Genomic DNA, 15,000 nt, shown 5'->3' with positions numbered 1-15,000 from the left:
TATGCTTACGGACAGGGTTAAGTTGTTAGGGGCGGGGTTAGGTGTGAAGGTAGGGTTAGGGGAGGGTTAATTGGTTAGGAGCGGGGTTAGGTATAGAGTTAAAAATGACTTTCACCCTCATTATCTCCACCCTCATTTGCATATCGAATCTGATTGGCTGGATTGTTTCATTTGTATACTCGGTATGCTGTATTTTATGAACACGAGAGTGAATTTGAGACTTTGAACGCACTACAAGAGTCATCTGATACTTTTAAACTACCTTTTAAACAAGAATGGTAAAGTTTGACCTCTCGGGCTCATTATTTAATTAGCATTATGTCTGTTTCACATATAAAGGTTTGTATCAGTTTGTCTAAATGATAGTTGGCAAGTGGATATGGTGAGTGAGGTGTATTGATTGATTCCAGTTAATTGTATTAAAGAAATGGCATATCTGAGCCCTAACCAGCTTACCATGGTAAAAATTTGAAAGCCTATATCTCCAAAGCCATTGGTCGCGCCTTCACGTATCTCGACAGGCATTGGCCGGCTTCTTCCCAGGCCATGTCCAGATATGACTTTTGGATCCCAAGAGTGTATCCTGAGTCCTAACAAAAAGACTGTTTTGTCTGTTCATTTATTAATATGATTTGCCTTTTTATTGTGACTGTCCTCTTTTTGCTGCTACTGATTCTTAAACCTTGTGAGTGGCTGGTAATTTACTGAAGACCGTGATGTTGTGAGGGCTGATTTTCTTTTTTGTCAATTCATAAATTCTGTTTTTTTTTTTTTTTAATTCACATTTTTCTTTTCCTTTTTATCCAAAGAGTTATCAGTTTTTTTTAACTTACAAAAATTCTACTTTGTAAATTTGCACTGCCACATAATTTACAAAAACAATAATCTTGTTGTCTATGAGAAACTAAACACACACGCCATACGCACACACACACACATGCAATTCAGGAAGATGTCCATACGTGAAAATGTCTTCAGGACACGTCTACACGTGTTCTTGTCTTGCAAATAAATATGGTCAGGTCCCAAAGACCATCATTTCACTGAAAGTGTCCAGTTATATATTGTGCTCATGTTAAATACCATTTACAATAAAATGATCCTGCTGGCAAAGCACATTTGCTTAACGTTATGCATGACCAACATAAAAAGTACATTTCTGCAACTGAAATCTCTTATCCTCTTAAATAACACAGGATTGTTAATATAATCATAACTAACATAACAAAAAGTGAACCCAATCAACTAACTAAATGCTAATGAATGTTATATTGTGGACTATTGGACAGTACATGCCCAACAGTGTGCTTCTATGGCTATAATGCAGTACAATCGCCTTGCACCTCAGCATTTGTCAGACACTCCTGACAAAAAAGTATGTCAAATCGTTCCAAATATATTAGAGAAACAATTCCTTCAGTTAAATGCAAATTGATTAATTGATCTATATTTACTATTTACCAAAGTTAGTATCCAGAGTCAACGGGACATTTTGAAGATGTAATCAAAGTTTTGCACAATTCGGCACATAGGGGACGCTACAACAAAACAGCATCAGTAACTTCACAGTTGTTTGAGTGACAAAGTTCAAATTAAATGTGCATCTTCTTTGGTTCAAGTGCTGACATATTCTTAAAAAGATTTAAAGAAAATCAACAAAAATAGCTTCTTCCGAAGATATAAACAAATATGTTTTGGGGCGTGGTCTAAAATGACTAATTAGCCTGTATCTTGTGAGTGCCATTTTCAAACAAATCTTTGTACACATGGACAAGAGAACAGTGTTGAGGTAACATGCTAAGTTCCTTTCATTTTTGATGCTAGGGCGCTCTATATCTTAAGAAAATATCAATTTTGCATAATCGCTAAAAGAAATTGAAAGTTGATTAATTTAGTAATTTCGCCATATATGCTTGGACTCCGACAACTGCCGCTTGCAGTTAAATGTTTTATTTGTTTTTCTTAAATTTTTAAATTACCATTTTTGGTTTATTTATAACAACTCCTTTTGTGGAAAACAATGAGTTAAAAAGGTATTGCAAAATTATAACACTGTTTGTTTGTCACAAAAAACACACTGAATGAAACAATTATTTATTTATTTTTTACATTTTCTTCATCTACTTCGCTGACAGTGGCAACCTTTTGGAAAGAAGAAGAAAAGAAAAACATGAGGTTGTTATCAGTACTTTTCTGCTTTGAAATACTTTTTAAAACATGTTATTGTGTTGTAAATTCAGTCAATAAAAGCCTGTTTTAAAGAATAGATTTAAAAATGACAGCTTAATTTTCTGTAAAGCTACTTTGAAATAAAGTGTCTTGTGTAAAGCACAAAACAAATCAAAATTTGCTATTCATCACTCATCTTAGTAATATCACTCATGCATTAATAGTAGTACAGTATGGGGGGCCTGGGTATCTCAGCGAGTACAGATGCTGACTACCTCCCTTGGAGTCACAGGTTCGAATCCAGTGTGTGCTGAGTGACTCGAGCCAGGTCTCATAAGCAACCAGGTTGGCCCGGTTGCTACAGAGGGTAAAGGGTCTAAAAGGGTAACCTCCTCACGGTCGCTATAATGTGGTTCGCTCTGGGGATGGCGTGTGGTGAGTTGTGCGTGGATGTGGCGGAGAATAGCGTGAAGCCTTCACACACGCTATGTCTCCGCGGTAACGTTCCCAACAAGCCACGTGATAAGTTGCGTGGGTTGACAATCTCAGACACGGTGGCAAATGAGGTTCGTCCTCCGCCTCCCAGATTGAGTCACTGCGCCACCACGAGGGGAGTACAATAGTAATAATAAAAAATAGTGGTACAATATGTACTCACAGTTGAAGCAGGATGAGTGTCCTCTTGTTCCTCATTGGGGGTGTGGGGAAATAAAACAGTCTACAGGATTGCAAGACACAAAAACGATCAAAACACATGTATTCCCTGTATTGTGTTGTATCTGAATAAAACTTATATGACATATCAGTGGGGGCAAAACATTTTGTTTGCTCATTTGTCACACACAGCATGTTAACATCAAAGACATGAACTCACACTGGAAAAGCTCCAATGACCGATGCCTGGTCTATTTCCTGCAGCTGAGGCCTCCTGCTAATGAAGTATTCGAAAACATAAAATATAAAAAATAAATCATTGACAGTGTCACAGTGATTGGTACACGAATGACAATGAAAGGATTCAAGGAATGATGTAGTATAGCCTTCATCAAACAGTATATTCAGTAACTTGTAAACATGTTCTTCTCACTTTACTACATGGTCTGTTATATGTGTTAAAACACTGTTTTAAAGGAATGACTGTAAAAGTAATGTTATTCTTCAGCCATTCATCACTCATCATATTAATATCACTCATACATTCAAATGCACAGGGTGATGTTTAAACCTGTTGGGCACTACTGCCTGTATACCTCTGTCAGTGCCTTCAGACAAGCCATTTCACCAGGGATCACTCCCCAACCCACACCATTAATGAGCTGAGCTACCCTATATTCCATCCCTTTACTCTGTTAGAAATCAAACTATGCCTACTGCCCCTGCAATGTCTATACTTCAATTCCTTATCGGATTAAGTAGAGCAGAGACGTGACATGCGAGCCAGGAGATAGCGTCAGCCGCCCCTCCAACACCTAACTTGGTATGGTATCGCTCCCCCAGAGTATGTACTCACAGATGAAGCAGGACGAGTATCCTGTCGATCCTCATCGGGACTGAAGGGAAATAGAATCGTCTACAGGATTGCAAGATAAAAAAAAGAACAACACGCGTATTCCCTGTGAGGTGTTGTATCTGAATAAATATATCTGATGAATGACTTAAAAGTCAACATCATAAAGAAGACAACATCATGCACACATGGACTTACATCACACTCTGGACAGAATATGGGCAACTGGCGTAGTGTTGGCCTGTCCCTCAATCTGATTTCCTCACCGAACTGAAAAAACAGAGAAGGGAAAATGAAAGAAAATTTGATTTGTTGTGGAATAAACTTTTTCAATAATAATGAGTGATACATGAATGACAGTAAAATGAATGATGTAGTCAAACTGTATACTCTTAATATTGAACTTCTAAATATGTACTTACATTACTGAAACTGCTGGAATTCTAGAGGAGTGTCTTCCAAATTGAACTGCTCCTCTTCCTGCTCTTCAGAGGCAGAGTGATACAATTCCAAAAGCTGATGTTCATACAGAAACGACAGACGCAAAATTTGAATCAATGGCATTGATTGTGTTTGAATGGCAAATAATTAAAGTGATAAATATACTGGTTATTCTCTATTGCATGTATAAGTTATGCAAATGTGCAAAAAAAAAAGAAGCCTGCTCCACTCTCTTTCTCAGTGTGACTCTGGAACTGCCAGTCATCTGTGAGCAAAGCTGACTTCATTCCACCCTTCATCACACAGTCAACCCTCAGGATCCTTGCACTGACAGAAACATGGATATGTCCAGAGGATACAGCAACCTCTGCTCTCTCAAACAACTTCTCCTTCTCTCACACCCCTTGACACAACAGTAGGGGTTGGGGAACAGGTTTACTCATTCCAAACAACTGGACATTTTCACCACACTCTTCTTCTCTATGTAATAATAATTATTTTGAATTCCAAGCTATTATTACAATGCAACCCCAAAAATATACGTTGTTGTCATCTATTACCCTCTATGTCAGATGGCAAACTTTCTTGAAGAGTTGGATGTCCTGCTGTCCTCAAGTGTATGATAGGCCACTTGTGGTTCTTGGAGATTTCAACATACACCAAGACAAGCCACAGGCCACTGAACTTCATGGTCTTCTGGCCTCGCTTGACTCGGAAAGACTAAGCACTACATCAACTCACAGATCATTTTTACATGTAACTGTACCTACTCAAATATTCTTGTTACGCCTTTACAGGTCTCTGATCGCTACTTTGTTCTATTCAAAACATGACTCTCCCATTTATATTAAAACAGACTCAGCATTTGGTTTCCTTTCACCGTAAACTCCGTTCTCTTTCACCCTCGTGCTTTTCCACTGCTGTCTCTACTTCTCTTCCCCACACAAAATTTATTTTACAGCTCTTCTGTTTCTATGGTCTCTCCTCTGACTGACGTTGATGTCTCTAAACTCCTCCTCTCCAACCACCCAATCACCGGTTCCCTTGACCCCATTCCTTGCCACCTTCTCTAGGCCATCTCTCCGTCCATCCTACCTGCACACACATAATTAACACATCTCGACTTATAGACACTTTTCCCACTACATATAAGCAGGCTCGAGTAATCCCGCTACTGAAAAAACCTGCACTTAACCCCACACAAGTAGAACACTACAGATCAGTCTCTCTTGTCCCTTTCATGGCACTTGAAAGGGCAGTTTTCAATCAATTCTCTGCCTATCTCTCACAGAACAAGCTGCTGGATGACAATCAGTCAGGCTTCAAAGTGGACACTCCACCGAGCCTGCCCTGCTGTCTGTCACTGAGTCGCTGACACAGGCGAAAGCTGGATCCAGATCATCCATTCTGATTCTGCTGGACCTTTCTGCAGCCTTTGACGCATTAAAACCATCAGATCCTACTCTCCATCCTCTTGTCTCTGGGCATTGCAGAAACTGAGCTTGACTGGTCCAATTCCTATCCCTCCGGTTGGTCTTTCAAGGTAGCCTGGAGAGGTGAGGTGTCCAAGCCACATCAGCTACTTACTGGGGTACCTCATGGCTCAGTGCATGGGCCACTCCTCTTCTCTATATACACAATATCACTGGGACCTATCATTCAGGCACATGGTTTCTCCTACCACTGCTACGCTGTTGACACGCTAACTCTACTTGTCTTTCCAGCCCGACGATACCACAGTGGCTGCTCAAATCTCTGCCCGTTTGGCAGACATCTCTGCCTGGATGAAGAAACACCACCTGCAACTTAACCCAGCCAAGACCGAACTCCTTGTCCTTACAGCCAACCCTGCTGTTGAACACAACATCACCATGCAGCTGGGTTCAACTACAGTAACGACTTCCAAAATGGTCAGATATCAGAAACTAAATTTCACAGACCACACCTCAAAGACATACACTCTACAATACCAGTAAGATTAAACCCTTCCTCTCTGAACTTGCCACACAACTTCTTGTTCAGTCACTTGTCATAACTAGACTGGACTACTGTAACACTCTCATTACAGGCCTCCTGCATGCACAATTATACCCATGCAAATGATCCAGAATGCAGCAGCACATCTGGTCTTTAATGAACAAAAGAGAGCGCATGTTACACCACTCCTTGTCTCTCTTCACTGGCAGCCAGTTGATGCACATATCAAATTCAAGGCTACGTTCCCATCTGCGGTCGGCTAAAGAATGTCGCCTTGTTGTACCAACAAAAGAGGCACCAAAACCCTGTCCCGGACTTTCGGCTTCATCGTTCCACTTTGATGGAATGACCTTCACAGCTACATCTTTTAAGCTGACTCGCTTTCTGTCTTCAAAAAACACATCTTTTTCATGAGCACTTATCCAGTCACTACAATAATAAATATTGTTGCACTTTAATCTGTCTTGAATATTACTATTCTGATCCAAGTGAAACTTTGTAATACGGCACTTTTCGTACCACTGCCTCCTTAAAATGATTCAGCTTATAATGTATTCCTCTTTTGTAAGTCGCTTTGGATAAAAGCATCAGCCAAATGAATAAATGTAAATGTAAGTCCAGTTAATAGAAAATGAAAACTTCAAACAGCATATAGTTTGATTTCAATTTAAATATTGCTTTTCACAATGCATTTGTTTCCAAAGCAGCTTTTCAGCTTATATTTACTTATGTTAAATCTACCAGTGAGCAAAGGCAGTGGCAAGGAATGCAAGTAAATGTAATTAAAATAATGTCATTTTATAATTCAATAACATTATATTTGACAACAACCAACATCTACTCACAGGATAATCTCTGTCCTCATTAGGAACTGAAGCAGGAGGGTCAGGCTGTTGAGGCTAACAAAAAAGCAAAAGATCACCATTAAAATCTTTTTTCCTTGTGTAAGTGTGTCTTGTAATATAAGGTTGTATTGAATGCTGAAATGCAAATATAATGTGATTGTGCTGTCATTCCTAACACAAGCAAATTAACATCATGCAAACATGCGCTCACAGTAAAAAAAATGTCTTCATCCTGGCTTGAGGAACAAGGATTGATGGCTGCCTGCCTCTGCATGTCTGTCAAAAATCACAATATTTAATGTGTGTGTGGGTGTGTGCGCGATCATGTGTCTTATACAGTGCGTTTCGCTATTAACACATCATGTGTCAATCCTAATGAAGAATACACGGACAATTTGTACATGTATGGACATGCAATACATGCAACATTTTATATTAATGATGAACATTAATATTCGTTTTACGTATAGTATACTTTCAAGCGTTTACCGGTACCTCCAGTAAGTGGATATTATGTGAAACATCAGCGGAAGGGAAAGGAAACGAGTAGGCGGAACCTGCTGCTGGCATCCGCCAATCATTAGTGTGCAAAAGAGACAGCAGCCAATCAATCCCAGAGAAGCGATTGACAACAGTAAACTGTTCGCTCAGTGGTAGCGTTTGAAATAAAACATTATGACATTTAATAATAATAACGAATAACACATTCCTTCAATAATATGAATGAATAATTGACGTAATATTGTTTGGATTGTTGCATTACTTGTCTTGCACCCTGAATTAGATCATTTAAAAGTACAACTGCTAATAACTGAGCTTAAAAATTCAGAAGAAAGGCTAAAGAAAATGGTGGAAGAAAAGCCGTAGGATTTAATTTTATTAAATGGCTGAATATTATGTTTGCTTGGTTTTAGGCTCTTTTATTTGTTAGGCTACATTTTGTATTTATTTATTTGTTTAAAATGTTCATTATTTAATATATTATTTGTACACACTCACATAAACATACATGTTTACACACACACAGACACGCGAATATATTTATATATCCTTCTTCATTTGTTTTGAATATTAAACAGTTTGTTGATTTAACAAAATGAACAGTAAGTAATTTTGTATTACTTTCAGATTGAAGTAGTAATTAATAATTTGTACTTGAGAAAAACAGAGGGGGAGGGGGTGGGTGGTCCTCAACAGTGTATTATAAAAAATGTATCAATGTGTTTTTAACAATTTATAAAACGGCATTCTGAACAGTGCGTAATTCACAATTTTTCCACATGATGGTGGGAGATTTAATCGGGCATTTTCAAATGACATAACTTCTGAAAATCGGTGGCGTGGGGAATGCAATGTTTCATAAATAATCATTATCATTTTATAACATTTAATCGAATAACTTCAGCTATTTTTGTCACTACATGGATGCTCACAAGTGTAATGATGTGCGCAAGACTTGGATGCGTGCTCACTACAGTTGCGCAATATAATACACAGAATACACGCGTAACTAAAGCTCATTACAAGTCTCTTCGCTGAGTGCATGAAACGCTTATATTGAAACTCTTTTTATTAATATATACTCTCTCATATAACCACACAATGTAGATCAATATTACTAAACATTTACAACTGATTTGTACTTCTAGTTTCATGACATATGGACTTTCTAGCCTCTTTATTTGCTGGATATTCACAAAACAAGAACGAAATGCCTGTATGTATTACACATCCAATAATAGGCTACTGATGTAAAGTTTTGTATGAAAACCCTTTCAAGCATCAAACAATTAGAACCATAGACTTTTAAAAACTGAAACCGCTAAAACTTTTCCAAAAATGGAATTCCCTTTTTGCTCAAATAATAATAAAATTCGAGTAGGCTATAGCTGCCCTGTTAATGTCAGGTCCCATCCAAACGCTTTCAAATGGTTGGATATATTGTCACAGCAGTAGGCTACTTAAAACGGGATTTGGGTGCTCAGGTGAGTGGGGCCAGACCTTCAAAGTGTGGCTATCTTCAAAAGCTATAGTGCAACAGGTGCGAAAAATAGTAAAACGCTCTAAATTAGGACTACATCACAACGAACGCCCTAATGCAAGAGAAACTTCAAGAGAGACTCGTTTTTTTTTTTTTTTAAGAGAGACTCGTTTGATAAGGTCACGCCAAGGTTCGATGACGTCATCTGAACTTATCCTGACCTTTTAGAGACCTTTTTGAACTTCAGCTGACGTCACTGTTAAATCAATGCGGAGAAACGGAGAAGAAGCTCGTCATCACTGTAGAAATACCAAGCGTACTGTACTTCTAAAAAATGTAAGTTTTGATTTATTTACAAAAATGATAAAGCATCTCTCTCTCTCTCTCTCTCTCTCTCTCTCTCTCTCTCTCTCTACGTTTATATTCCACTGCTTACAATTTCTCTACTGTCTACATGATGTTATGTGTTCTTTTGTACAGGATTGATATGTCTAATTGATTGCCCAATTTGATCTGCTATATGCAACTGCATTTGTTTTTGTTCTGGCTGGGCAACTGTTGGCTGTCCATTTAATTGTCTATATGGCGTTTTTGTTAGTTTTCTTTATTGTGTAGCATCCTTGAGCTCTGGAAAGGCACTATTAAATTAAATATATAATTCTATTATAATTCTTATAACTGCATGGCTCTTACTGTTAAACATGTTGTAATTTTAATGTCTGTTGTGTCACAGTGAAATGATCAGAAACTCATTTGATTTGTGTTGTGTGCAGGAATCCTTCCAATCGCCTTGTTTACTGCCTGTTGTGCTGCAAGCCCCAGACTAAAATTGCTCAACATCTGAAAACATCATGCTTGAAAGATGCAGATGATCAGTTCATTGAGGAAGAAGTCTTGAGGGCCAAACAGTCACAGAGGAATTGGGCAAGAGAGGCAAGGACACTGAATATTTCAGAGGTGAGGGAAATTGTCAAGGAGGACCCATCCTGTGATTCCCTGGCAGTGTATTTCAAGGAAAAAGGCTTTTTCATCACAGAAAGGTAATCCGTTCTGTGTGTGGAAAATGATTTGCCTTCATTTAAAGAATACAGGTGCTCTGTATGTCTAATCTGATGCATTTAAAAGTCTTACTGGATCAATTTAAAGAAGAATATGTTGGTCATACAATTTTTTTTTTTTTTTTTGTCCACTAAATTCCTTCAGCAACACCATCAAGGAAACAGACGTTAGGGTTAGGGTTAGGGTTAGGGTTAGGGTTAGGGTTAGGGTTAGGGTTAGGGTTAGGGTTAGGGTTAGGTTAGGGTTAGGATAGGGTTAGGGTTAGGGTTAGGGTTAGGTTAGGGTTAGGGTTAGGGTTAGGTATAGAGGTAAAACGACTTCCACCCTCATTATGTCCACCCTCATTTGCATATCGAATCTGATTGGCTGGATTGTTTCACAGATAAATCTTTAGGACGGTCGGTCCGATTTTGCCAAGCTTGGTGTCATCGAATTCAGAATTCCGTCTGCATTCATGTGACGAGCAGAGATGAACAGAAGAAGAGAGCAATGGAAATGTAGCGCTGAAAAGGTAGAAGAGTCTTTTGCACGTAGGTTGTGAGTGGTTTAAAAATGTCACATGCACGCCTTTAAGATTTGCATGAATACGACTGTAATGGAGACGTGGTAATGAACGCATTTTTCACAAGAACGCTGAAATGTTTTTGTAGGAATTGTTGGGTGGGATAAACTCAATCCTTTATTATTATTATCATTTCATGAAACTTATCGGGGCATGCTTGTGAGGAGGAGATTATTGTGTTGCGAGCAGAGCAGACTTGAGTCCAGTAAATATAGCCTATTAAAGAAATTGTTCCAAAAACAAATGCATCAGAAAATAACCGAAGGACTTGAAAAACTTTTAAGAATAAAAACGGCATCGAATCTTGCCACGATAATGAGATGACACACTTGTTAGGGGCGTTTTGCCCTTTGAAATGAAATCTGCGAAATCCAATAAAGCCCATTCAGCGGTTCAATCGCTGAGTCATCGATTACAATAACAACACATCAATTCAGATTTCCTTAAAGATAACTTTTTTTAATTTATTTTTTTATTAATAATCATGCCAAGGTCTTACATTAAATTGTGTCCAAAATTGCAGAACATGAACAGCCAAAAAAATAATAATAAATAATAAAAATAATATAAGGTTGAACAATGAAAGCATTTTTTGACTTTTCAATGATTTTTTGTTTTTTATGCCCGTCAAAGACATAATATAGAAGTTACAGTCAACCAGAAAAAGTGACTTGACATTGCAACTCTCCACGTGTCCAACTTGCAGAGGTGGGACCAAGTCATTGTTTTCCAAGTCACAAGTAAGTCTCAAGTCATTGCATTAAAGTCCCGAGTGAAGTCCCAAGTCAAGGCAGGCAAGTCCCAAGTCAAGGCAGGCAAGTCCCAAGTCAAGGCAGGCAAGTCCCAAGTCAAGTCCAAGTCAATTTACAAATCGTCAACTTTTAGCTTCAAGTCTTAAAGAAGTCATTAGTGCGCTTTGCCCAAATTAGTGTCAGAGTATTAATTACTATAGTAAATGTATACTAATTTTATCTAGAAGTTTCTAATTTAAAATCTAATTTTATCTTTCTTTTTTTTTATCGATATCTACCCGTAAAGACCAAAGAGGGTAATAAAGATGATACATGGATCTTATCTTTGGACACACATTAAGGCAAACCAAACTTTTACTATAAACACGCTGTGAAAGGACGCTGAACGTGCTGAACTGGTGAGTGAAATCTGAAATATTACCAGGCAGTGGCTAAGGGCAGACATTTAAGTTGCATATACGAGTTCTATACTGTAAAGTGCCGCAAACCGAGTAAATGATCGGATTTGTGATTTTTAGAACCACGACCAATATAATTAAATAAATATAGCTAAACGCGTGACAGAGGACCAGCACGTCCGCAAAAGAATGAGTGTGTTTACATGCACATTTTAACCAGTTATGCTCAAAAAGCACCAACGTGTGTGGTCACAATAAATGGCGTTCCTTTATCGAGGTCATACAACAGGGTAATAAAACACCGGGAAGATTTTGTCCATTACACCAATTGCTATAAAACGTTAAATGCTACCGACCGCAGTAAAAGTTTGCGGTTCAATATGCAGACTTTGTTAGCCTGTAAATCAACTTACCTCTGTCTGTGGATTTTCAGATTCCTCACAAAATTGGACGTTGTCGACGAGGTGTCTGTAATTTTGTAACCACAGGTTCTACATGTCGCAATCCTTTTGTTGCCTTTAACGCTGTATTCAATATATCCCAATTATATCACCTTTGGTATAATTTTTGCTGTGTCCTAGTCCTTAAATGCATGCCGCGGTCTTCAAACTTGGTCCAGCTTTCGTGGAAGCTGATTGGTTGAATATGGAGCGTTGAAATGCAGATTTGAAAATCAAATGAATCGTCTATTTGGGAAATTAATCGTTGATTTACTGCACATTTTTTAATTATACAACTCTTATCTTTGGTTTTAAAAAGTATAAGTATTTCCAAGTCAGACGGCTGAAGTCCAAGTCAAGTTGCAAGTCATTGCTGTCAAAGTCTAAGTCGAGTCGCAAGTCTTTTTTAATTCTATCGAGTCGAGTCGCAAGTCATCAAATTAGTGACTCGAGTCCGAGTCAAGTCCAAGTCAAGTCCAAGTCACGCGACTCGAGTCCACACCTCTGCCAACTTGATGAAGCCGGATAACCGTTGCATTTTAGAAATGAGTTCACAAGTGAAGGGATGATGAATTTTATTGTGACAAGAGGAGCTTTAAAAACAATATAATAACAATAAATAGCGATACGTGAAATGGCTGAGGCTCCAGTGAGTTAAAATTGTAACTTTGTGGTTTTGCGACGGGTTTTCACACTTCAAAGCCTTTTTAAGACCAACTGAAGAAAACTCAAGGAATCGATTGAAGGGAACAATCCACCAGCGGGCTCTCGAATTGTAAACGTCTAGGGAGCGCACAAAGATTTACATTTGTAACGACCCTTCAAAGTTTAAAAATGCAACTTAAAGGCTTGAATCCCTCTGCTCCCAACCACCAGCACGTGGTAATAGCTTGGCCCCGCCGCTGGGCGGCAGTCCATACAATGTCAGTCTATAGAAAAATGTTTGTCTGTGGGTGGCTGCTGTTCTGAAGGTGCTGGCGGTGTGGGCCTGGGGGTTGCCGAGAAGACCAGCATTGGCCCCGTGACTCTGGGAGGTACGCTCGCGGAGATACGGGGCTTCGCTATGGCCCGCATTATATATGGTGCGTGCTGTAGCGGAATTTGACAGCGTGGTTGGTTTCCCGCTGGCGTCCCGGTGGCGTCCCGGGGACCGTGCTAGGAGCGCGTTTGGGGGCGTTTGGAGTCGATCGGCGTAGGTTTGAGTGGAGTGTTTTCGGGGCCCGTGGCAGCCCTCGGTCAGGCCAGAGCAGGACAGAGGATAGAAACCACCGATGGCAAACACGCCATCTTCTTTAACTTTGGTTCCGTTGGTCCGATTTTTTTTTAAACGTTGTATACGTGTTCTATATGTGATCCTCTAGCTGTCTGATTGGCTTTGTCCTCGATCGGTCTTAAGAGTTTTGATTTAGACTCAAATACAGACTTCTCCTACGGTCTAACTTGCTCTATATTGTGTAAATGTTGTGTCTTTTTGATCAGTGTGACTTGCATTTAGTTTGGAAATGTGTCATGTTCAGAAGTTGGTTAAGTTTACAGTTAAAGATGAATAAAGTGATGCAATCTTAATTTGCGTAAGCATGGTGCCTTGATGATACATTTGACTTTTATTAGCTTAGAAGTTGGTTATGTTAAGAAGTTAGGTTAGGTTATGGGATATAGGGATGAAAACCACCCATTTTGTGATGCACCGACAGGTAGCCATGCGGTCAGACACAGTCTGTGAGTGAGCTCGATCAGGTAAAGTGACTCCCTGACATGCTAGCGGCAGCTCTTTTGTGACCTCAGCGGTGCCAAGCAGAAATTGACATTTACATTTATGCATTTGGCAGACGCTTTTATCCAAAGCGACTTACAGTGCACTTATTACAGGGACAATTCCCCGAGCAACTTGGATTAAGTGTCTTGCTCAAGGACACAATGGTAGTGGCTGTGGGGATCGAACCAGCAACCTTCTGATTACCAGTGATGTGCTTTAGTCCACTACACCACCACCACCACTCCATATTAAGCATGCCGCCTATATTAAGCATAAATGTAATAAAACGGTTCCACTGGGGCGGGACACACAAAAGTGTAATATGTTTCTCGTGGAAAGACCCCGATAGCGTGTGCAAAGTTTGGGAACGATCGCTCGTTCAGTAGCCAACACGGCGGCCTAAAACGTGCTCCTTTCACAGAGGCTTTATATTGGCCCGACCATATTAAGCATATTTATACGGTAATAATAGGGGTTCCCTGGGGCGGGACACACAAAAGTGTAATATGTTTCTCGTGGAAAGACCCCGATAGCGTGTGCAAAGTTTGGGAACGATCGCTCGTTCAGTAGCCAACACGCCGGCCTAAAACGTGCTCCTTTCACAGAGGCTTTATATAGGCTCGACTATATTAAGCATATTTTGACTGTAATAAAACGGGTTCCCATGGGGCTGGGCACACAAAAGTGTAATATGTTTCTCGTGGGAAGACCCCGATTGTGTGTGCAAAGTTTGGGAACGATCGCTCGTTCAGTAGCCAACGCGGCGGCCTTAAATGTAATCATTTAACAGAGGCTTAATAGAATCAGACTATATTAAGCATATTATTACTGTAATAAAATGTGTTCCCCTGGGCCTGGGCACACAAAAGTGTAATATGTTTCTCGTGGAAAGACCCCGATTGTGTGTGCAAAGTTTGGGAACGATCGCTCGTTCGTAGCCAACACGGCGGCCTAAAACGTGCTCCTTTCACAGAGGCTTTATATTGGCCCGACCATATTAAGCATATTTATACGGTAATAATAGGGGTTCCCTGGGGCGGGACACACAAAAGTGTAATATGTTTCTCGTGGAAAGACCCCGATAGCGTGTGCAAAGTTTGGGAACGATCGCTC

At 39.5% G+C, this 15,000-nt stretch overlaps 3 long non-coding RNA genes across 8 annotated transcripts in view; 1 reads left to right on the top strand and 2 right to left on the bottom strand.

Moving 5' to 3' along the window:
• The window catches only part of LOC127642420 (uncharacterized), a 68,277-nt gene extending 64,331 nt beyond the window's left edge, over window positions 1–3,946 (bottom strand). For 2 of the 4 annotated variants that reach the window (XR_007970360.1, XR_007970355.1), the window contains exon 1: window positions 3,875–3,946. This is a non-coding gene — a long non-coding RNA (uncharacterized LOC127642420). Of the gene's footprint in view, window positions 1–2,082; window positions 2,143–2,827; window positions 2,888–3,043; window positions 3,101–3,679; window positions 3,740–3,874 lie in introns of those variants that run through there. The other 2 variants (XR_007970357.1, XR_007970358.1) reach the window with 2 other exon arrangements.
• A 161-nt stretch (window positions 3,947–4,107) lies between these two features.
• On the bottom strand, window positions 4,108–7,477 carry LOC127642421 (uncharacterized). 2 transcript variants are annotated; one of them, XR_007970362.1, is made up of 4 exons: window positions 7,435–7,477; window positions 7,151–7,215; window positions 6,940–6,993; window positions 4,108–4,192 (listed from the first exon to the last, which is right to left on the bottom strand). It is a non-coding gene; the product is annotated as an uncharacterized LOC127642421 (long non-coding RNA). The 2 variants fall into 2 exon arrangements; XR_007970361.1 differs by lacking the exon at window positions 7,435–7,477 and having other exon boundaries at window positions 7,151–7,424.
• Window positions 7,478–9,863: 2,386 nt separating this feature from the next.
• Window positions 9,864–15,000, top strand: part of LOC127642423 (uncharacterized) — a 16,380-nt gene continuing 11,243 nt past the window's right edge. For both annotated transcript variants that reach the window (XR_007970364.1, XR_007970365.1), the window contains exon 1: window positions 9,864–9,960. This is a non-coding gene — a long non-coding RNA (uncharacterized LOC127642423). The remainder of the gene's footprint in view (window positions 9,961–15,000) is intronic.

The sequence above is a fragment of the Xyrauchen texanus genome, unplaced genomic scaffold (assembly GCF_025860055.1).
Source record: "Xyrauchen texanus isolate HMW12.3.18 unplaced genomic scaffold, RBS_HiC_50CHRs HiC_scaffold_61, whole genome shotgun sequence".
NCBI lineage: Eukaryota > Metazoa > Chordata > Actinopteri > Cypriniformes > Catostomidae > Xyrauchen > Xyrauchen texanus.
This window is presented reverse-complemented; position numbering and strand designations above follow the sequence as displayed.